Here is a 25,614-nt window from a genome sequence, read left to right on the forward strand (position 1 = left end):
AACCAACAAATACTATGTGCAAGGCACTGTAATGGGATTTCAAATTGTTCCCAAACTAGATTCTTGTTCTCGCACAATACAAGGCAAATTATGCAAATGCTTACTGAATTTTCCCTTTTTAAATCAATCCTTGTTGAATTGTCTCCAGCGATGGAGCAAGTTTCTGATCTTTATGACTGAAAGATTTTAACTAAAACAACATCTTGTTCGGCTCCATAAATTACAGTGGTGCTGTAGGGAAGGTGTTGAAGATGGAGACAGAACATTAAACAACAGAAACTTATTGTAGAGCGACATCTTAAAGGTAATGTCAAATACTATCCTTAAGGGGAAAATGGGTTTTATCAGGGAAAAAATGTTTTTTTCTCTCTTTGGAACAAGAGTCTATTTCTGCATTTCTTTGGGGTTAGCAGTTGCAGTTTGGCTTAGAGCAGCTTGAACTATCAGTACCTCCTAACTATTGTTACTCATTAGGGAGGGCAATGACACATGCTCAAAGTACCATCTTGGTTAATCAGCACTGCCTAGTCCTTTGCAATAGCCTCTTAATTGGTCCCCCTGCCTCTCTTCTCACTACATTCAGATCCATTCTTCACATGTCAGCTAGAATCCTCTTTCTAAGGGGATAAATACTGCATTAATTGTCTTACTTTTCTGCTTACACATACGTAGCAGCATCTTAGCACAACATCTGAAGCCCTGGCTACTCCTCTGGGCTCATCTCTTGCTACACTCTGCCTCACACTTTATGCTTCAGTGGTCCTCAACTACTTACATGCCCAAGTACAGCAACCTGATATATGCTGCAATGTCTTTGAGTCTCTTGTCTGTCTGGATGCTATGCCATTTCCAATTCCTTCTTTTCCTGTTGAATGTATTTCAAAACACTGCTTATATATGTAGGTTAAATGTCAATAAATTTTTTACTTAGAAAAAAACACTGCTCAAGTGTTACTTCTTTTCAGAAACCTTCCTGACCTTCGCCACAGATGTAATCACTGCTGGCTCTCTACTTCTGTTGTTTGTATATATTTACCCCCCTTCTTTTAAAAGTTATTATCAATGTCATATTGCATTTCAAGGGTATGTGAGAAATCTGAGGGCTGGAATTGCTTTGTTCTTCTGATAGGGGCAGGAGTGGGGCGGGGTGATTATACAACCCATGGAAGGACTCTATGGAAGCTACTCATTCTGAACCGAATATCAAGGAATCATGGGCTACTAGATTTGCAAGGGATTTGAGTTGGAGCAATGAAAAAATAGGGGTTCAGGGAAAGGCTGAAGCCAGTTACAAGTTTGTTTTTTTCTTGGTAGTAGATTTAGCTGTCTCATCATTTGTGATTTGTCTTTTCAAAAAAATTTCTTTATTTTAATTTTAAAAAATGACAAAATTGTGTATATTTATTGTTTATGACATGATGTGTTAAAATATATATACCTTTAGAAGTGGCTAAATCGAGCTATTAATAATTAACATTTTACCTCACCTAGTTGTCATTTTTGTGGTGAGAACTCTCAAAATCTACTCTCTTAGCATTTTTTAAGAATATAATTTATTGTTATTAATTATAGTCAACATTTTGTACAATAGATCTCTTGAACTTATTTCTTCTATCAAACTGAAATTTTGTTTCCTTTGACTAACATCTCCCTAGGTTCATCTACATTGTTACAAATGACAGGATTTACTTTTTTTTTTTTTGTAAGACTGAATAGTATTCCATTGTGTATATATACCACATTTTCTTTATCAGTTCATCTGTGTGATTTAAGTTAAAATTACCATGCCTTTTTGAATGGCACTAAATAATGGTAAAAGGAAATTATCCAAACATGTGCTTATACATGTGTCTGCCTGCTAAACAAAAAAAATTGATTCAACAAAAGTTACAAGGTAGATAAGTAGAGGTTGATGAATAAAATGTGACTATGGGCCTACTGAGAGATATTTTGCTCAACAAATATTTGTGCAATGCCTACTGGCTGCCAGGCACTCAGGGAGATACCGGAGATAGCAGAGATAAAAGCCTGACATGGTCTCTGACTTCCCAGAGTGTGGGGCCAGTGGGGATTTCAGAAGGTACACAGGAACTTGTGATGTGCTGAGAAAGGAGCTGTCATATGGGAGATGCAGGTTTTTATAAGATGGAAGCCCCTGTGGGGATACCTCATGTGGACTTGGGGTCAGGGTAGGCTTTTCTGAAGAAATAAAGAAAGCCAAGGATTCTATTAGGCAAGACTTGGGGGCGTGGCATAGGAAAAGTGATAGAAGTGCATTTATCTCCCTCATCACATTACATCAGAAATATTTGTTAAAATTGCTAGCTGGCATACATTCTGTTGTAGAAATTATCCTAAGTTTGGTGTCTTACTCTAGGTAATTATCATTTGTAGTATATGTATGTACTAGAAGGTAGTAAGTAGACTTGCACCATCCATACTTTGGGTACCTCATTCAAAACAATTTTCAAAGCATGATTTTCCTTTATGAATATTTGATTAAATTATAAATCATCATTTAAATAATAAGAATACTAATTCACTCTTTCCCTGTCCTGTCACAAAACATTAAGGGTAGCAAAGAAGAAGGGGGTTAGTTACTGCCGTGGTCATTTGCTATGTGAAATTGAAATGAAAAAATTCACCATGCAACACTCAGAATTAAATTTTTGTCTTTTTTCCTAGTTAGTTTCTTGTCTCCTACACATATGGAAATCATAAACTGACTTCAATTTTAATATTACAGTCACATTCCAGCTATAAACTATGCTAATATATGTTTTATATTATTCTATTAATGTAATAAATGATTCATTGGCCATGATTTCAGATGATGCATTTTACATGAAGAAAATAAAAAGTAAAGTTAGAAGAAAAATGGTCATGCCAACTTTGGAAGGGACCTGAGGAAGCACAATTTGTACAAGTCTAACTTTCTGTGGTCAGCATCTCTTCTGCTCCAATTAGCTAGGGTTTCTCTGTCTCCAGCCACAATATTATTAGCTAAAACATTATAGCAAAAAAGTCATGTTGAGTCTGTTTCAGTTATTGTGGTTGAATTATGCCTGTGGCTGCTAATTGCCAAGTCTGTGGCAATACAAATTACGTATTTAAACTAACCTATCCTTGGTATGTTTCTTGTCTTAAAGGGATTGAAGAAGCTGTATTATAGTTTTCCTTATGTTGACATTCAAGGTCTCCTTGCTGTCTGCTTTCCACGTCCACTTTGCTATTATAGGTGGCTAACTTAGGACATAAGATGGCAGCCTAGATCTGCATACAGATGCAAGTATGGGCGAGAACTAGGCGAAAATTCTGGATGATTGCTGGCTCATAGGGCAGGCTCATTTAGGACCCGAGGTCTCTTCTGCTTTTTCAGCATTCTGAAGTGTGACTACTCTGCAGTGTTCGGGCCCTTCATAAAAGGAACATTTTAACCCTTTGTATTTTTATATTTCTCTCCCCTAAAATGCTAATAGACCTTTAAAAAGATTATTTTATTAAGCGTAACTCACCTGGGAAATAAGTTGACGGCAACAATGTATTGCTATTTGGTTTTTCTCCAAATGGCAGTTCCCTTTCTCCTTATTCTTCTAAAAAATTTATCAGGGAACAAATAACACTTCCCTTAAGATTTATCGAGAGGCTCTTGTTGGTGCTGTGAGTGTGCTTGTAAAGTATTACAGAAAATAATCCCCTAGTGTGAGAGGCGAGAAGCAACAATTTATTTCACTGGATGCCTTTGGATATTAAATGAGGGTTAACTCTTATTTCTCAGACCTATACCAGCTATGTGGGAAGAAAAATCAAGAGCCCTGAATGAAATGGCAGAGGTATTTTTCTCCATTCTTTGCCTAATTTCTCTCCTAAAAATCCAATTTTCCAGTTCTCTGGTGTCAACTTTGACTTCCTTTTTGTGGGCATGGTTCTATGAAGGTAGAGGGGGCATTCTATTCCTGAGACTCTAGGTGGTCCCTACTGTTCCTCAGGACCCTCATGACATCTGTGAGTCCCAGAACAAGAGTATAGGCAGATACATACTGTGTGTCTAATCAAAATTATTTAAAGCTGGAGTCTTTAGATTAATTTAAATATGTTTTTTAAATTTTATTCAATATTTACTAGCCTATTTGTAATTCTATTCAATATCCATTCAGTTGGCAGTAGAAAAGGTGACTATGTCATTTTATGGAGGCCAACCTTGAAATCTCAGAATTCATGAAATGGGCATGTTATGTTTACCATGATAAAGCATATAAATAAATACTTTGAAAAATATTTCATGCTAGAACAGGTAAAGTAGCATTATTGTGTAGGTATGAAATCTGACAGCTCATGTCTGACTATAGGAAGTTGGTAATATGATTGCAAAGTTTATCTCAAACTATCTTATATTTAATAATACTATAGTTCTCTAATATTATAATTATAAATTTATAGTTCTTTTGGAGATTAAGCAAAATTCTCTATTCCTACAAATCATATCATGATTATGAATTAAATTTTAACTTAAACATAGTTACAACTATCAACAAGGGAATTCAACTTTTCTGCATTTGGCATGAAAGTGGAAAGGAAAAATAAGGAAATATTGACATAAAAATAGTGTCTCAGGTTAGACCTTGAGACGTGAATTTGAGTGTGGGTAGTTTTATTTGAGTGGTGATCCCAGAGAACATGGTTAGGAGGATGTGATGGTTAATTTTATGTGCTGACTTGACTGGGGTAAGGGATGCCCAGATAGGTGGTAAAACATTATTTCTGGGTGTATCTATGAGCGTGTTTCAGAAAGAGATTAGCATTTGAATCAACAGACCGAGTAAAGAAAACTGCCCTCACCAATGTGGTTGGGCATTATCAAATCTGTTGAAGGCCTGAATAGAACAAAAAGGCAGAGGAAAGGCCACTTGGTTTCCTATTTGAGCTGGGACATCTGTCTTCTTCTGCCTTGTGGTACTGTAATTCATCCTCAGATATACCTGTTGTTCTACACAAGCAATAACAAAAAGAGAGGTTATGTGAGTCTGTGTGTAAAGAGAAACAAATCAGAATTTTAAAAAGTAATTGCCTTATTTTATAAGGTTAGTTTATTTATTATTTATTGAAGTCTGGATTGTCTGTGATAGTCTAATTATTGACCATGTACCAAAGTAGATCAAATTACACATTTTGAATGCCGTGTTCTTGATTTTGGAAAAATTATGGTAATGTTTCAACTTGAACACTATTATTTTTGAAAGAGATACCATTGCAATGACAGAATACAATTCCCACTACTTAGGGCAAAATTTTGGCATTTTCTTTTCAACTGCAGAAGTCTGAATATGGCCTAAGAAAAGGGCAAATCTGCATGATGAAGTTTAGCAGTGCCATTAAAATGCTGCAAGTCTACTAAATAGTTTGTTCCTTTTTACTGTTGAGCCTTTCTAATAAAAAATTTCAAAGAAAATTATAAGGATGATTAAAAATTAGAGAATATGACCCATCAGGGAAAAGTAAAAGAACAGACATTATTTGGCCTTAAGACGAAAGGTCATTCCATAATTGTCTTCAAGTATTTGCATAGCATTTACCCAAAATATGATACTCCACATACATATCTTCACTAAGGAATTGTAGTAGAATGAATTTAATTAGATTGTAAGGAAGAATTTTGGGAGGGACAGTAAAGGAACTTAAACATTGTAATTATCAGTAAAGGAACTTAAGAATTGTAATTATCAACCAAGGGAAGTTTTGGGTCTTATATTGAGGGCTTTAAAATATAGGAGAGAACTATACTTGATGCTATTAGGGAAGAGGAATGAATTCTATCCATATTTGTGACTCGTAAAATCCACCCGGCCATTTTCAATCTTGACAAAAAAAATCATTTCAATATCTACATTGCATGCTACAGGGTACTTTTTCCTGTGTGTTTCTAGTCATTTTATTTTATTATTTTTTTTTAAAAAACTTTTATTTTGTTTTTATTTTCTAGATTTTAGATTATTTAAAATAATTTTATATTTACAAAAAAGTTGCAAAGTGTACAGAGAGTTCTCATATACTCCATACCTCATTTCCCCTACTGTGAAACTTAACATTAATATGTACATTGCATTACATGAATATGGTTCATTTGTCCCAACTAATGAAACAATATTGAAACATTATTATTGACTAAAGTCCATATTTTATTCAGATTTTTGTATATTTTACCTCCTGTCCTTTATCTCTGCAGTCCCCAACACTCAGGCCATGGCCCGGCACCAGTCCTAGGCCTTTCAGGAACCGGGCTGCGCATCACCGCCTGAGCTCTGACTCCATCCTTCCCCTGGGCCCCCGTGGAAATATTGTCTTCCATGAAACTGGTCCCTGTTGCCAAAAAGGTTGGGGACCGCTGCTTTATCTATTCCAGGATCCCATTCAATATACCATATTCCATTTAGATGTTATGTCTTTTTAGATATGTTTTGGTTGTGACAGAGGCTCAAACCCTTCCCCACCCCTTTTTTGATGACCTTAACTGTTCTGAAAAGTATTGATCAGGTATTTTATAGAATATGATTGAAGACTTTCAAATGTGACCCATAGGGGAAATGGAAAAAGAACAGATATTATTTGGACTCAAGACTAAAGACCATTTAGTCCTTTAGTTTGTCAAAAGGGATTTGCCTGGTTGGCATGCAGGGCCACGGGCACATGGCCTGCATGTTGGCACGCTGATCTGTGGGGTGTGGATATCCACTCACCCCTGAGTCCAGGGGAACATGGGCCTTGGCATGGTGGCACATGAAGTTTGGTGGGCTTGTTCCACTGGTTGGCACTTCGGGCTATGGGGGCTGGGCTGCTGGATGGCTGGGGCTCTGTCCTCACACAGGTCCCACTGAAGCTGCTACTGTGGGACCCCTTGAGCTCTGCTCAAATTCCGTGGTGGGGGAGGGCACCCAGCTCCTAGACACGGGCATGTGAGAGTGTCTGCTCTCCCTACTCCCACCCTGGCTTGGCAAGGGGTCATGTTGGGGCAGATGCAGCCAAGCTGATCCCTGTGTACAGTGTGAGCTCTGGACCTGAGAGCTCAGAGTGGCAGCAGTTGCAGCAACGTAGGAACTGAAGCCAGTGTGACCCTGCCAAGCCTGGTCTCTGATGCAGCTTCACTATACAGTCTCCAAGCAGTTCCCCAATTAGCATGAAGGGCTGTGGTGGTGATGGAGGGCCACTCACAGCTAGTCGCAGTGTCTGCACAGAGAGCATTGGGACCCTGGGGTTCTCTCCTTTATCCCTTCCCCACATGTAGGGGGCTCCTCCAGGAACCTTCTGATCTTGGCGAGTGGACCTCCCCATCCACATCTCCTTCACTCCGAGTTTCTCCTGTTGGTTCTCTGATGATCTACAATGCTCTCTCCAAGAGGGTCCATCCATAGGTGAGCAGTTTTCGACCCTCTCCTAGAAAGCAGCATGTGCGGGCTGCTTCTAGTTTGCCATCTTGGCCCCAAGAATAGTAAAGCTATATTTTAAAATGTATACATTTAATAAATTAAATATTAATCAAAATATAGAAAATAACAGAGAATTTCTTTCCATACTTGAAAGCCTGGGACCCTCTTCCTCCAGATGTTAAAAGACCACCAAAAACCATCTTCTATTGCAGATGATATTCAATATTGCATTGCAATAGTGAAGAGATGGAAAAAAGAAATATAAATATTGAAAAGTATAAAGCAAATCATATTGTTTGAGAAAAATTTGATTATCTACATATGAATACATGATAATAAAAAGAAAAGCTATTGGAACAGAGACAATATAATTAACGTACAAAAGTTAAGGCAGAGCAGACTAGTTCTGCAGGTTTGCAGTAGTTTGGGAGTGAAATGAGGTTGGAATGGACTGTAGTGTGAACAGAAGAGCAGAGAAAAGTGATGGAGGAACATTTTTGAGAAGAGTTAGTCTGGGTTACAGGCAGGATATGGAACATAAGAAAAAGAAACTTTCACAGTTGACTCCAAGGTTTCTGGCCTAAGCAAATGTTGGGGTGGCAGTGTGCTTTACTAAGATCAGGAAAACTGGAGGAAGACTAGATTGACTGTGGTTTGGAGCTGGCCCTTAAGAGTGCAATTGCCGAAATATTTTTTTAGAAACCTGTTGGACATCTAAATGAAAATATCAAGTAGGACGATATAGATATCGAGCTCAGACAAATGGTCTGGGCTGGCAATAGCTACTATTTTAGATCTTGTGGGGAGCAAGATTTGTGAGCTCCATCAGCAAAAAAGGAAAGCAGAGTGGGAGGAAAAGGAAGCCTCCGTACGGTTTGTCACACATGACGGTAAGTTAGCTTATAGTCTGTAAAACCTGCAAAAGTGTTTAACCTTGTAGAATGGATTTAAACTGTCTTTTCAATTTATTGGACAATATAGATTATTTTTATATATTGGAAACGTTTTTATTTAGAGACCATTACGCCACTTGTGAATATAGCACTATGCTATTAATCTGCCGTATAAATTAATTTAAACAGACGTAGTTTGTACCTTCTGTTAGATTTAAAACACTCTCCCCCTTCCTCTTCACACATGAAATTAAAAAGCCAGAAGGGACCTCGAGTCCATTTGGCTCCAGCCTTTGTCTTTTGCCAGGATTTCGTGTGTAGTATTTCTGACAAGTGGTGGTTGACATTTTGCCTGAGCACTGCAGTGACAGAACTCACATTCATAAGAAAGTTCATACAATTTTTGTAAATCTTTAATTGTTTTAAAGTTTTCCTTTACTGATCCAGAATATTCTTTCCTGTATCTTCCAACCATGATTCTTATTTTGTTTTAAGGGTCACCAGAATAGAAGTCCTTTAAGTATTTCATGACCATTAGTGTGAGTTTTCTGATACACTGTTATAGCTTCAGCTTGTGATGTGGCAGGTTTCTGAGTTCTGTCCAGTAATCTGCTTACTTCTGTCATAATTTCTCTAAAATGAGACTCCTTGAGTGAAGCCCAGTACTTTGGATGTGATCTGAACAGTGGAAATTTAGTCCCACTGTGGCCCATCTGGTTTGGACACTGAATTTTTATTAATATAGCCCAAGATTACTTTAAGTTTTTTTTTCAAGGTAGCTACATTACAATATCATCTCACATTGGAGCTTGCAATCCATTAAAATCTTTTTATGTACCAGCTGCTAACCATGGCTGCTCCCTTTGGAACTGGTACATTTGATTTTTTAAACTTAATTATATGGTCTTGCTGTTACCCTGTGAAATTTGATCTTGTTAATTTGGCCAATCCTTTTTGCTAGTCAAGAATGTTTTAGAGCTTGATTTTGTCCTCTAGCACAGTAGCTGGTATTACTTGAAATTCTGTAAGCAAAGCTGACATTTGTGTTGAAGGCATTTTCATATATGTTCTTTCACTTAGCACTCACGACGCCAGGTGTGGCATTTACGACAGGTCTTTTCGATCCCTGCAGCCAGTGTGGCACATGATGAAGAGGAAGGTGGGATTGAAATTCCAGCTCAACCACATTAACTGCGCAGTCTTGACAAGTTCCATTACTCTCTTTGCTTCTTTTTCCTTATCTGTAAGACAGGAATAATAAGGAGTGCATTGTAGATTTGTTGTGAGGAGAAAATGGAGTAATTCCCATAAACCACTTAGGACAGAGCCTGAACATGCTATGTCTTCAATAAGTGTTAGCTTTTGGTTTTAGCAATTCCTTTCCATTGAGAGAACTGCGATCTGGCGGGTTTAACTCACTTTTTCAAGGTCACAGACCAGTCAGAGAATGAATCAGAGCTCGATGGTTGATCTCTGTCAGCATGGAATTTAGTCCACAGGCACTGGGGTTAGAAATCATTGGATTTGGACTTTGCTCTTGCCTTTTGCTACTTAGATGACTTTAGATCAGTTACTTAAAACTACCTAACTTCAGTTTTGTATAAAGCATGTATAGAGAACTTAGTATCTCTATCAAAAATTCTTAGGAGAATTCAATGAATAACATGCATAAAACTTATAATGTCTGGCTCCACAAATGATAATCCTTTTTCCTTTTTCCCCCATAAGCTACCTCTTTTTCTTCCACTAAAGCCATGGGGTTTAAATGAGGTAAAATATAAGAAGCACTTAGTTTACAGAATGACAAATAGAATATATGTGCTAAATAAGAGCTAATTTTATAACATTGGAATTTGAGGAAATCAGAAAATATTTGAGTGTTTTTCCTGTTGTGTGATTTAATATTAAATATTAATATAAACTAAGGTATTATCCTACCTTTGATATTAATATAATTTCAAATTTATTTAATTTTAATTTTTATGTTTTAAAACTTAAATGTTTCAGATTAAAAATATGTAACAATCTGGCATAGTAGAATCAAGTGATATTCAAACTATATGGGTCCTATAAAAGTTGAGGAGAGTGAAGGGAAAAAGTTGAATGGTATAGTCAGAAAAGATGTATGAAGACAGTTCCACTCAGGATGGGCTGTAAAAGATGGGTAGGATTTGAAGACTTGTACCAGAATATGAACCCATGAAAAATAAGAAAGAAAACTGCTTCGCTTCTGACACATAGAGGCAGTTGCCAAAGGAATGGGTTGATGAAGAGAAATAGACCTGAAAGGGAATTTGAACTTTATTGATTACATATGTACCTGAAAAAGACTGATTTACATGGATTTTAACGAAAATATTAAATGAAGTTACATTTCTGCACACATTCATGTGGAAATACATTTCAACCCTGTTTCAGTTTGAACCCCAGTAGAGTAAAGAGGTTTAAGAAAGCATCTTCAGTTTCTGTTTCAGGTGTTAAGCTTTCATGGAGGCAGGGAGAGATTATTATCACCTATACTACAATTAATGAATATTTACAGCATGCTGGGCACCATCCTGTGTGTACATTTAATGCTCACAAGAACCCTATGAGGGAGGTACCATTATTATTTTCATTTTACATATGAGAAACAGAGGCTCAGAGAGACTAATTTACTCACGTTCACATTATGAGTACATTATGGAGCTTAGATTGACAAGGATAGTTGTATTTGAGAGATTGTGTGTCTGTTATGTGTCTGTGAGAAAGATTCACACCCACTGAGACAGCCAGGGAGGAGAGATCACAGAGAGAAAACAAGATTTGAGACACTGTTGGGGTTGACTGAAGGTCAGTATCTGACCAGTTCTCTGTTTTGGGCAGTCTTGAATCCAATAGTGATGGTATAATTCTTTTAACATAAGTATCAAGTGTCCCTTTGGGATTTTTGCCATTTATGATGTATCTCCTGTGTTTGGTTTTGTATAGTACTTCAGATAGGAGAAAGGACAAGACATTTACAGATAGTAGTTATCCTGAATTTTTGTGCATGACTCTTAAAGCTCTTCTATTTGTAGTTGACTCCCCTCTAGAATGTAATTCAGTCCGCTCATTTTGACATTCCTTGAGGTTTTTTACTTTTGTGCTAATTTCCTTGCTTTCCCTTTCTGCCTTGCTGAGTCTTGGGCAGCAGGTTGAGAATTTGAGTTAGCACTGTGCAGGACTCAACCAGGTTGCTTATAGACAGCCTGTCATTAGGGTGCCTTGAAAAAGGGCCTCATAGAGTTAGAAAAATCTATGTGGGTATAAAATGTGTTGCCTGGCACCAGGTGTAATCAAGATTTTAAAAAAGCAAGAGTTAAGGGAAAGGCGAACTTTCCCCTTGAACTAAACTCACTGCTTAATCAATGCCACACAGCACCTGTCTTCAACCTCATTTCATGTGATATAAAATGAAAACCAACAAGACCAGAACAAACAAAGCAAAAAAGTAAGCAAGCAAATACAAAACCTATCTCTTCTCCGCTCTGTACTGAAGAGACATTGTGAACAAAGGAATCATTACCATTAACCCATATGAATAAAAACATAAAGACTAACCTTTACTCATAAAACTAGCATTTTTGGTTTGTAAGATTGCCTTGCTCCTTCTTGTAATGCTTTTCTGCATTGGTATTCTTGATGGGAAGATATGCCAACAGTAATTTTCAGAGCACTGTTTGACAAAAATAGCATACTATAATAACTTTATTGGCCCACAGAAATCTGCAACAATTAATGAGCTTACAATGAATTTACTAATTTATAACACCTTAAAGTTTTTACAAAGAATTGAATTATTATTGATCACGTAGTAATGTAAATAGTAATAGTTTTTTGTTGATACCACATTACTTTAAGAAAGTATTAGTTTTATAACCTAGTTTCATTGGTAACTATTAATAATTAAGGTAACAAGCTGTGAAGAAGTATTTATATACCTCATCAGCTAGGATCTTTAATATCTGATGGGGCAAGATTTTGATGAAACAGCTGGTGTTTAAGCAATAATTTTCCTGATAAAAATATTTCACATATATGATAAAAAAGTCTCACATATAATTCTTATAAGGGACTCATAGCTTTTGTATAGTCAGAATATAGAGAAGAAAAATAGTATGCAGAATTAGCAAGGGTGTGGAGAAAAGGGAACCTTTGTATACTGTTTATGGGAATGTAAATTGATAAAGTTATTATGGAGTTTCCTCAAAAAATTAAAAATAGAACTACCATATGGTCCAGTAACCTTACTTCTGGGTATATATCCAAAGAAAATGAAATCAGCATGTTGAAGAGATAGCTGAATTCTCATGTTCATTGCAGCATTATTCACTATAGCCAAGATATGGAATCAACCTAAGCATCTACTGACAGCTGAATGGATAAGGAAAATATGGTACATATATACAGTGGAATATTATTCAGTTATAAAAAAGAAGGTAATCCTGCCATTTGTGATAACATGGATGAAACTGGAGGCCATTTTACTAAGTGAGATGAGCCAGACACAGAGAAAATATTGTATGATTTCACTTATATGTGGAATCTAAAAAAACTGAACTCAGTACCAGAGAGTAGAACAGTGGTTGCCAGGGGTGGGGGTGGGGATGTGGATGTGTTGCTCAGAGTACAAAATTTCAGTTATAAGATGAACAAGTTCTGGGGCTCTCATATATAGCATGGCGACTACAGTTAATAATACTATACTGTTTACCTGAAATTTGATAAAAGCAAATTTTAAGTGTCCTCCCCCCGCACACATAGACATAAAAAAGGGTAATTATGGGTGGCAGTCGATGTGTTAATTTGACTATCATAATCAGTACACAATGTATACACATATCAAATCATCACATTGTACACCTTGAACAATTATTATTGGTCAGTTAAATATTTAAAAAATAAATAACACAAATAGTATACAATTTAAAAGCATGCATTAATAGTAAAATATATTTTATAACAATAATGTATGCTCATTGAAGAAATTTGGAAAAAAGACAGAAAGCCCAAGAAAATAAAAAGTCACTGATAATCCCCCCACTCAGAAATAAGATTTGTAATTTTTGTTATTTTTGAAAATAATCTTTTCATATAATCTTCCAGTCCTCTTTTATTCTCAGAGCCATGTATTTTGTTCTCTACAAAATACATAGCTGAGTAACATGATAGATATGCCTTGTTTTGAAGGAGGCCTGTACTACTAGAAGTAGTGAAATATAGAATGAGGGCAATATTCATTAGGGCTCCTCTAAATCAGAGCTATCAGGTCATAAGTAATTTCTATTTCTGTTAAACTTAAAGAAAAAAGTTAGTTTCTAGTCACCTATCTAAAAAATAAATCCCTCTCCTAAACAACCTTGTTGTATATACTTGATTATATAACACAGATCCATTTTTATGAGTGAAGCAAGGGGGCCCCAATGGCCTGTGAGATAACCAAAGGGAAAAACTGTTTTTGCAGGAGTTAGGTTCCTTTAGCAGCTACTATGATTCATACATCTTAATTCAAGCATTAGCATCTGGATGACAAATGAAGTCATTTGAACGTGCTATTCAGAACGGCAGACCCAAAAGGGTAACAGAGAGCTTGTTTTAGTATAGTTTGTGACTTTGAACAAGCTAATCTTCAGTATTGGGGAACTTAATTTCCATATGTGGAAAAAATAGTGTTAATTAGTGTTAATTGCATGTACAAATTGAAAGAATCAAGGAAAGATATTTTGTAAAGTGCTTTTGCTTATCTGCCACCTCCTTGGAGTTTGTCTTGTCTGAAATGTATAATTTGTAGAACCATATTGTCTAAAACAGAGACTTTGTTTAATGTTAAGTGGAATAAAAATATAGTAAATCATTCCTGAGACAGCTTAAAAATATTGAGGTGGTCTAATTACATTATATGAATAATTTAAGTGCGGCCTTTTCTCTTTAAACAGTATACCTTTGGCCAGAAGCATAAATAAGTATCCTATAATGTAAGTGGGTCTTATATAATAGATGAATTCTGAAGATTAAAAAGTAATACCTAGAATGGAGTAGCTTCTTTCACCCTGTCCTTTCTTTTTCCTTTCATTGGTGAACTAGGGTCTTGGAGTAATTAAAAAAAGCATGGGATTGAGTTCTTATTGTGTAAATTCAAAACAAGAATAAATGTAATCTTTCCCAGCATCCATTTTAACTGGCCTTTTGTCAAATTACAGTCAGAAAACAAACTCTTTTGGACAGAATTTCAGGAAAAGTAACAAAATTGTGTACCTACAGTTCTTACTCTTTCCAAAAAAATCTATTCTCTGAAGTTAAATTATGGTACAAAAGAAGAACTTTACATATGTTCTTCATATTTTAGTGTGATGTGTCTAGAAGTTATTGCAACAACACTAATTACAGGATTGCAGGGGGCTTTTTGGCAGTGAAGAGTTACATTTGCAAAAATAGGCCAAACTCGCTTTGTCAGTCCTATTCCTTGAAAAGAGACTTAGCCTGATTATGTTAAAATAATAACTTTTCTAAAATAAGTTCCAAAATGTCATTTATTTAGACAGAAAAAGGTTTATGCCTTGGAATGTATGGCCGTATATATATATATATATATATATAGTCATGTGTCTCTTAACAGGGATACGTTCTGAGAAATGTGTTAGGTGATTTCATCCTTGTGTAAACATCACAGTGTATACTTACTTATACAAACCTAAATGGTATAGCCTACCACATGCCTAAGCTATATGGTATAACCTATTGCTCCTGGCTACAAACCTGCATGGTATATTACTGTACTGAATACCATAGGCAATTATAACACCATGGTAAGCATTTGTGTATCTAAACACTTCTAAACATAGAAAAGGTATAGTGAAAACACAGTATTATATTCTTATGTTGTATACATGATCTCTCATTGACTGAAATGTCATTATGCTGCGTATGATGGCATATACATATCATATACACACACATATATATACACAATGTGTACATAAGTATATGTTAATATATGTGTTCAGATTATATGTATCTGAAATTAAAATCATGATTAACAGTGTCATATGAGGATCCAATAGAATCTTTTTCAAGTTTATCTCTTCCTATTTCTTGGGTGAGATTGCTAATACATCTACACCTGCCTATCTCGTACATCTACAGATGCCTTGATTTACCTCCTTCTAGAACAGTCTGAACTGTGTCTCCACCTATCTTCCCACGTGCCTCTTTTCCTTCTTTTTAGTGTAAGTTTCTTGCTTCACCCAGATGGCTGCTCTGCTTTCCTTCAGGGAAACATTTCTGCTGTCTAAATTTTCTCTCTTTCCAAATGCCCTTCTCTTCTCCTTCAGATCAAAGTTAAACCTCTTTTTAAAAGCTTTCCCAGGGATTTTATTGTTCTCTGCATTTTATAACACACATTATTTGTGTCATATTATAATGCAGTAGAAATATGTTTTAGTTAGTAGATAACTGGTGTGTAAGAACTTGAAGGCATCAGGACACAATATTGTGTATATAGCACCATTACAACGATGTATAGAAAAATGCATAAAAAAGGGAACTGAGAAAAGGATTATGATTGATTTAATTTTTGTATGTATATGAGTGTGTGCATGTTTGTGTATATATATATATGCACACATGTATATATGTATGTGCATGCATATATGTGTATAGATAAAGTTTTCTACAATGAGCATGTATATTCAAAGAAAAAGGAAACTCCCTGAAGAAAGTTTAATCACTCGATTATGTTATTTTATACAATAGGAGTAGGCAGTGTATTTTTTTTTAAAACTTAATGCAAAAATGAAATACTTTTTGATGAACTTTCAAGAAAGCAAGTTGGATGTTTTCATTAATATTGTTTCATTTTGGTGAAATTAGGAAGCTTAATTTCTACAAAGATGATTCTATCTACTTTAAAGAGACAATGTTTTGTTTCCATAACCTGTGACTAGTTGGGTAAAAAACAGTTCACTTTAATCTTACGTTGACTCTTTCCGGGGACTTCAGGTGACGGGAAGCCTGAAATCCTAGTCTCTGCCAGCTCCTCCCTGCTATGAAGCTGGGGACATGGAGGGACTTTGGCAAAGCATACTGATGAAGCTTTGGGTATGTATGGGCAGCTCTGTAAATGAGTAGCAGGTGAAATGTAAATTGTTCTGCATAATGAAGTGAGAAGATGGAGCTTCTGGAAGGGAATTCAGAAAACAGAGGAGCTGGGAGATGTGGGGGAGAGTCTGGAGGCTCATTGCTTTAGTTGACAAATATACACTGAGTTCCTAAAATGGACTAGACACTGTTCTAGGTACTAGAGATTCATTGGTACACAAAATGAATAAAAATCTCTGCCCTAGTGGTGTTATTATTCTAGTAGGCAGGAGGCTGGAGCTTCTGTGAGATTTTTTTTGTGAGATTGGGGGCACTAGAGGACTTTTAAGAAAAGAGATGTCTACTATTCACTGTTGTTTGATTCATTGCTGTCATGTAACCCCACGTTGCCCCTAAATTTCCAGCAAAGATGCAATGCTTACAAATGCCACGTGTTAAAGGCTAGGGGTTATGTTTGGGGTTGAGACTAACCAAGGAAGAAAAGAGATGAGGCAAGGGTGCTGGGAGCTCAGCCAAACACCCCACGGAGTGTGACCAATCCTAGTGCTTACCAGTAGCAGTCCCCTCCACCATGCCCCACATTCCCCTGCTGCAGTGATGTGCTGAGCCCTCCGGGGGACAAAGCTACATGGCCCATGTGTCTCACAAAGCAGGGAAAAGACAGCCCTCTCCATCTTTTATGTTCTAATCTGCTGGAGAATTGCCCAACCACCTTGCCTATACAGAGATATTTTTCGGGGCTTACAAAACACAGCTGTTTCAATTTTAATTTATAACTTCTGCTCCTTTATCTCTTCTACTTAAAACTTTTCAATGGCTTTCCAGTGCCCTCAGGATACAGGCCCAAATCCTTAAAACAGGATATAGGAGCCACATAATGCAACACCCACTGACCCCCACGTTGGCCTTACTGGAGATGAGTCTCTCAAATGGATCGTCATGGGCTTTGCACGATTTAATCTCCATCCCTTGCTCCCAGCTCCTGCTTGGTTAAATCTCAGTTTATTTGTCTCTTCCCCAGAAAAACTTCTTTCGACTTCTTTAGGTTAGGTCTCTGTCTTAGTCACTTTGGGCTGATATAACAGAGTAACTTAGGGTAATTTATAAACAGCAGAATTTATTGCTCATAGTTCTGTAGGCTGGGAAGTCCAAGATCAAGACACCAACAGATTTGGTGTCTGGTGAGGGCTTGCTCTCTGCTTCAAAGATGGCACATTGTTGCTGTGTCTTCACATGGCCCAAGGGGCCACGAACCTCCCTCGAGCCTCTTTTATAAGGACAATAATCTCATCTATGAAGGTGGAGCCCTCATGACTTAATCACTTCCCAAAGGCCTCAGCTCTTGATACTATTGCATTGGGTATTAGGTTCCAGTATATGAATTTTGGCAGGACAGCAACATTCAGACCATACCAGCCTCCCTGTAGAATGCTCTTCCAGCACACTGAATGTGTGGCTTGCTGTGTAGTGCCTAGCTTCTGTGTCAGATCTGAAGTTTCCATAGGTCAGTAACCATCCTCTTGCTTATCTCTGTATCCTTAGAGATAAGCCTAGTACATAATAGGAGCTTAACCGTGCAGACAGGAGTCTCCAGGGGCCTGGAGACCAGTTAGAATGACATACTCCAGGCTGTCCTCAGAATCTACTTCCTTTCCTAGTGACCAAGGGGCTTTGTGCTGGGCAAGCTTATCTCCCCTGAGACAGGTACACTCCCCAGAGGTCCCTCACTGCTGCAAGGTTATAGATTTTCATCTGGCTTGTTTGGGCTGGGAATGGACCTTGGTTTAGAGCAATCCATTTCTTAACATTCAGTAGCACCCCACACACAGGATGCCAAAGAAGATATACAGATAGCAAATAAGCATATGAAAAGATGCTCCGCATCATATGTCATCAGGGAGATGAAAATTAAAACAACGAGATACCACTCCACACCTATTAGAATGGCCAAAATCCAGAAAGCTAACAACATAAAATAAAATGCTGACGAGGATGTGGGACAACAGAAACTTTCATTCATTGCTGATGGGAATGCAAAATGGTACAGCAACTTTGGAAAACAGTTTAGCAATTTCATAAAAAACTAAACATACTCTTACCATAAGAACCAAAAATCATGTTCCTGGTATTTACCCAAAGTATTTGAAAACTTATGTCCACACAAAAATCTGGACATGAATGTTTATAACAGCCTTTTTCATAACTGCCCAAACACGGATAAATAAACTGTGGTATATTCAGACAATGGAATATTATTCGGGACTAAAAATATGAGTTTATCAAGCCATAAAAAGACATGAAAGAAACTTAGATACATATTGCTAAGTGAAAGAAGCCAGTCTGAAAAGGTTACACACTATATAAGTCTGACATATGACATTATGGAAAAGGCAAAACTACAGAAACTGTAAAAAATCCATGATTATCAGGAATTGGGGGAGGGAGGAATGAATAGTTACAGCACAGATGATTCTTAGGGCAGTGAAACTACTTTGTATAGTGCTATAATTGTGGATATATGTCATTATATATTTGTCCAAACCCATAGAATGTACCACACCCAGAGTGAACTCTAATGTAAAACTATAAACTTTGGGTGATAACGATGCATTGATGTCGTTTCATGGATGGTAACACATGGACCACTCTGGTGGGGGATGTCAATCGTGGGGGAGGTATGCGTGTGTAGAGGGGTAGATATATATGGGAAATCTCTGTATTTTCTGCTAAATTTTGCCATAAACCTAAAACTGTTCCAGAAAACAAAGTTTACAAAACAAACAAGCAAATAAACAAAAAAAACACCAACCCCAAACAATTCAGGATGTACACAGGGAGATAGAAGCTAACCACAGGAGACCAATAGCTCCAGGAGACGTAGCTTCTGACGCTAACTGACTTGTTTTTACTCTTCTTAGGGCAAGGAAAGTCAATGTTTGATTGTGACAACTCTTATAATTTTGGCCTTGGGACTTTGAGATTGATTGTTAGTGTGTGAATGAAAATTACTTATAGTCAACTGAGGCCCCGAGTTGTGTCACCTGTGCAGCTTCCTTTACCTGCTTTATTTTCCTCAAATTATAGTGCTCAGTTGGATACATGCTGTTCTGTTTATTCTTTGCAGAACGGACTTCAAGGGTGTCAAACACCTCTGCTCCTCCTTACAGCTCACAACTGCGCCTTCCCCTCGATTTCTACATCTCTTTTTTTCCTTGCTTATTGCCTCTGCCTCTCCGCCAGAGCTCAGTCACACGTCCCTGGGTCTTTTATTTTCATTTATTCTTTTTGATTTTTATCAGCCCACATTCCCACAGAGAGCTTGTTGTCGTTTTCATTTAGATTCTGGCCTTGACTCTTATCTAGTTTCCTATCAAAGGCTTCGGTATCCTTGGGGACCTAAGAGGCAGAGTGAGGAAAAGCCAACTGCTGGGGTGTTGCTTAGGCTGCACAGTGAAGGGCCCTTGTCTGTGAGCCTAGTGAGATCTCCAAACCCACCTTTTCAGTTTTACCGACACACACCCTGGAACTCATGCTGGGCTCTAATTTTGTGGGCAGTACATGCTGACAAGTAGAAAAACACATGTACACCAAATCCTTCCTTCTTGTCATCTCATAAATTTCAACAAAATGTGTGAATAGGTTCTGGTTACCAAACAGTGATTTGGATTAGTCTCTTTTGACCAAACACTCACATCCAACGTTATATCACTTCTTTTTTATATTCACTATCAGGCCATGATACGTATGCCAATTAAGCTTGTAAAAATTGAATTTAAATTGAATTATTTGATCTGGTAGAGAGATAGTTTCCTGGAGCAATTAACCTATAGGAGAGAAAAAAATTGGGAAAGTTATACACTTCTTTCTCTTTTCTAGAAATGGATCATGAAATCTAATTTGAATAACAACTTTAAGAAATTACATGCTGTTCTACTTGATGTTATACAAAAGCTTTGCCTCTTCTCCTTATTGGCCACCTCTGTTGTCATGGCAACAAACGTGATTTTTCACAGATGCAGCAGTGCATTTTCTGAACAGGAAGATCAGGCCATTGTTTATGAGAATAAGTAATTAAAAACAGGTGTCATGAACATACGACTCATTGTCAAACTCACTAGAAAAAGAGCAAAATGAAATATTGCTATCACATGTGATTGGGAAAACGTTAGAAGAAAAATAGTATACGTATATATGACACTTGAGCATACAGAGCTTTTTTTGTGGGCTAATGCAGTATATAAATATGAAAATGCATAGAATATAAACATAGGGTCATTGAAATTTAGCACTGGAATGGACCTTACAAATAACCTAGTGTAAACTCTTAAGTTGTTCTAACAAAAAAAACCAGATAGGATTAGTTTTTAGCAAGCTGCCTGTGTAATTTCTTATGGGAAATCAATGAACACTAGAAATTTATGTTGCTATCAGGAGAAATGCAGAGCTAATGTAAGTGGACATCATATGATTTCAAACTCACCTCCTTATTAATGAAATAAATATATTTTCTCTTAATATCAGAGAAGCTTGATTGGAGCACATGGTTTTATGGTAATGCACCGTTACATCTAGGGAAGTAATCCCAATTGAGCAAAGTAATTGAGTTTTTAATACAATTTTTCCTGGCATTTGTGAGATAACCAATTATTTCTCACTGAAAATGAAAGTGAATTTGAGTTAAATTATGTTATTCTTTAAGGTGTAAAGAATGACTCTGAGCCAAAGAGAAGTTGCTGATAACCATTTAAATTCTCTTATTCATCATTAAAAATCATTTTGTAAAATGCTCCTTTTGGAATTACTTGACAATAAATGGGCAGGGTAAGGGTCTTCCAATTTCAAGAGAACTCAGGATTTAGGTGAAGTGCTAATGAATAGTTTGTGAACCAGTACTAAATCTGCCCACAGCATTGATAATGCCCCTGGAATCCTGTGGCATTTCTCTTCTCACTGTGTGATTATTATAAGGTTGCTCTTTCAGCGACTTCTCCAAGGTTTAATCTTTTCCTTCTCTAACATTTATAAGACATTTTTCAACATACCAGGCCCTAGTAGATTTGTCAGTTTCAGAAAGTAAATGATATTTTCCTGTCAATTGCTGTTGCAGAATTCTAGCAGCTGTTTTGGCATTATTTCCAAGAAAACTTTTTCATTCTAAATGTGTAGAATTTCCTCTTACTAATAAAGATAGGGACAAAATTGATATATTGATTGTAGGATCAGATTAATTTAAATAACAGGATCCAATTTTTAGATATATAAACCAACAGGAATATATGTTTAGGAGCTTTTTATATTGATTTGGATCAATGGAAAAGCTTAATTTAAAAGAAATTTATTTAGTATATGGAGTCATTGGCACCAACTGAAATTTTATTGTGGAAGGTAAAGTTGACGTGAAAGGTGGAGAAAATTTTGAACTGTGATATAATTATATAATGAAGAAGTTTGTATGATTTAATATTGTGTCAATTTTGACACCAAATATTTAGTTGCTGGGCAAATTAAAATGAATAACTCAATTTAGTATAAACTCTAAAAAGGCATCAACATAAATGAACTATGACTCTATATCAGTCATGGGCATGGCAATAATTATATGGTTAGCTTAGCACACAATTCTGAAGATTTTAAGCTGGTGAAAAGAAACAGTCGTGTGTGCCTGAGTACATGACAACCATGTATGCAGAAAAGGCGATACAATGTAGTGGTTAAAAGAATGAGCTTTGGAGTTAGAGTTCTATTTCCAGCTTGCACACTTGCCTATCTAAAATTTTAGTAAGTTACTTAAACTCCCTAGGCCTCAGTTTCGCTGCTGTAAAATGGAAATAATAATTTCTAACTCATTTAGTAGAGTATCAATGTGATAAAAAGTACCTTGTACATAGTGGATACTCAACAGTACTGATAATGATTACTATTTTGGTAGGTTTAGTGAATCTTTTTGTGGTGAGGGTAAAATATCATTACTTATGTTCATTTTAATAAAAATACTTTTGTTCTAGGAAATAAACACAGAAGAAATATAACTAAGATGTTGAAATTTTTTAAAATAGACTTTTGGATTATCATACAGATGCTTATTGTAACCCTTATAAAATGAGTACATTATCTCCTTTATTGTCTAACAAACTTTAATGTTTCATTTGTAAATTTACCTAGACAGTGGCTAAGAAAGTATTTTGGGTGGGTCAAGTGAGTTACCCAGAGTAGTCCGGGATAAAAGGCCCCTGCTATAGTGTGGTGTCATTTCTTTGAAGTAACTGCAGTCTTGGCTTCTGGACTAGAATATTCCTGTCTGGATTGCTGACTACACGCAGTGGTGTGCTGGTGAACTGTCTCTCTCAATGATCACAGCAACCGTAACAATGACAGCAACAAAAGACCACACTTGGAGGATTTGCCCATTTTCATAGCATAAGTACTTCCAGCCTGGCTGATTTCAACTGTAATTCCTAAATATTTAACAATCAGCTCTTCAATACAAACCAACTTCTGCATACCACTGCACAAATTCTATTCTGTCCACACCAGTTACAGATTTCTTGACCACTCTAGTGAGCCTATTCCTGTCTGCTATCACAAACTTGTTGCCCTACTCTGCCTGTGAGGTGGTGAGAGACAGGCTTACTGTGCCATAATGTCTTTCAATTTGAGAAGCAAATTAGATCTTTCTTTCCAAATTTAAGGTCCATGGAAAAAATTAGTAACATTCCTCTTATTGGAATGATAAAGTGAGTACAAATGCTTGGACACAAGCTAGATGGACCCATGTAAAAGAAACAGTCAATTGATTACTTTTTTGGACCTTACATGATCATGGGTATGCTTGAAAATATAAAGGCAAAAACATGATTATACATAAAACGTTTCCTTTGGATATTTATGGTTCAGGGAAGAAAGCAATTTGTATATATAACTAGACTCTCTACCCACAGGCACACACACAATATCTATCTGTCTATCTATCTATCATCTAACTATCTATCTATCCATCTCTTTCTCTCTCTCTCTCCATGATGTCCTTGACAATAATTGGATTAACTATAAAGACAGAACTTTGCCAATTAGGTAGGTTTATAATTCTTTATTTTTATTTTTTAACTTTATTTATCTCAGAATATTACAGAGTACAAATGTTTTGGTTACATGAATTGCTTTTGTACAGTCTGAGTCAAAGTTATAAGTACATCTATCACCCAGATAGAGTGCATTTTACCCATCAGGAGTGAATTTACCCATCACCTCCTCCCCTCTCCCACCTGCTTGAATTCCATTGAATTTTAGTACCATATGTGCACATGAGTATTGATAAATTAGTTCCAATTTAATAGTGAGTACATGTAGTGTTTGTTTTTCCATTTTTGTAATACTTCAGTTAGAAGGGTGGTCTCCAGTTCCATCCAGATTGTTACAAAAGGTATTATTAGGTCACCATTTTTTTATGGCTAATACTCCATAGTGTACTTATGACACATTTTATTAATCCACTTGTATATTCATGGGCACTTGGGTTATTTCTACATCTTTGTGATTATGAGTTGTGCTGCTATAAACATTCAAGTGCAAGTGCCTCTTTTATAAAATGTCTTTTTTCCTTTGGGTAAATATCCAGTGGTGGGATTGCTGGATAAAATGGTAGTTCCACTTTTAGTTCTTTGAGGTATCTCCATACTGCTTTCCATAGAGATTGTGCTAGTTGGCAGTCCCACCAGCTATGTATAAGTGTTCCTTTCTCTCTGCATCCACGCTGGCATCTGTTGTTTTGGGACTTTTTGATAAAAGCCATTCTCATTGGAGTTAGGTGATATCTCATTGTGATTTTGATTTGCACTTCCCTGATGATTAAAGACGTTGAGCATTTTTTCATATGTTTATTGGCCATTTAGTCTATCTTCTTTTGAAAAGCTTCTGTTCATGTCTTTTGCCCATTTTTAATGGGGTTGTTTAATGTTTTCTTGCTGATTTTCTTGAGTTCTTTGTAGATTCTCTTTATTAGCCCTTTATCAGATATATACTATGAAAATATTTTCTCCCATTTTGTAGGTAGTCTATTCGGTCTATTGATTGTTTCCTTGGCTATGCAGAAGCTTTTTAATTTAATCAGGTCCCATATATTTATTTTTGTTTTTACTGTGATTGCCTTTCAGGTCTTCTTCATAAATTTTTTGCCTAGGCCAATATCTATAAGAGTTTTCCCAACCTCTTCTTTCAGAATTCTTATAGTTTCACGCCTTAGGTTTAAGTCTGTTATCCATCATGAATTAATTTTTATGAGTGGTGAGAGGCACAGATCCTGTTTCAGTCTTCCACATGTGGCTATGTGATTTACCAGCACCATTTACTGCACAGGGCTTCTTTTCCCCATTGTATGTTTTTGCCTACTTTATCAAAGATCAGATAATAGTATGAAGATAGTTTTAATCTGGGTTCTCTTCTGATCTATTGGTCTATGTCTCTGTTCTTGTGCCAGTACCATGCTGTTTTAGTTACTATAGCCTTGTAGTATAGCTTTCAAGTCTGGTAAGGAGATGCTTCCTAATTTGTTCTTTTTGCTTACGGTTGCTTTGGCTATTTAGGGTCTTTTCTGGTTCCATACGAATACAATTATTTTTCCCAGATATGCAAAAAATGACATTGGTATTTTAATGGGTATTGCATTGAATCTGTAAATCACTTTGGGTAGTACAGACAGTTTAACAATGTTGATTCTGCCAATCCATTAACAAGATATGTTTTTCCATTTGTTTATATTCTGTGCAATTTCCTTCTTCAGAGTTCTCCCTGTAGAGGTCTTTTACCTCCTTAGTTAAATATATTCCTAGGTATTTTATTGTCTTTGTTGCTATTGTGAAGGATATTGAGTCTTTGATTTGGTTCTCAGTTTCACTGTTGTTTTCGTATAGGAATGCTACTGATTTCTGTACATTGATTTTATAACCTGAGACTTTGCTGAATTTGTTTATCAATACCAGTAGTCTCATGACAGAATCTTTGGGGTTTTCTAGATATAAGATCATATTGTAAGCAAAGAGCGATAGTTTGATCTCTTCTGCCCCCATTTGGATGCCCTTGATTTCCTTCTCTTACCTGATTGCTCTGGCCAGGACTTCCAGTACTAAGTTGAATAGAAGCGGTGATAGAGGGCAACCTTGTCTGGTTCCAGTTCTAAGTGGGAATGC

Source organism: Eulemur rufifrons, chromosome 15 (assembly GCF_041146395.1).
Source record: "Eulemur rufifrons isolate Redbay chromosome 15, OSU_ERuf_1, whole genome shotgun sequence".
Lineage (NCBI taxonomy): Eukaryota > Metazoa > Chordata > Mammalia > Primates > Lemuridae > Eulemur > Eulemur rufifrons.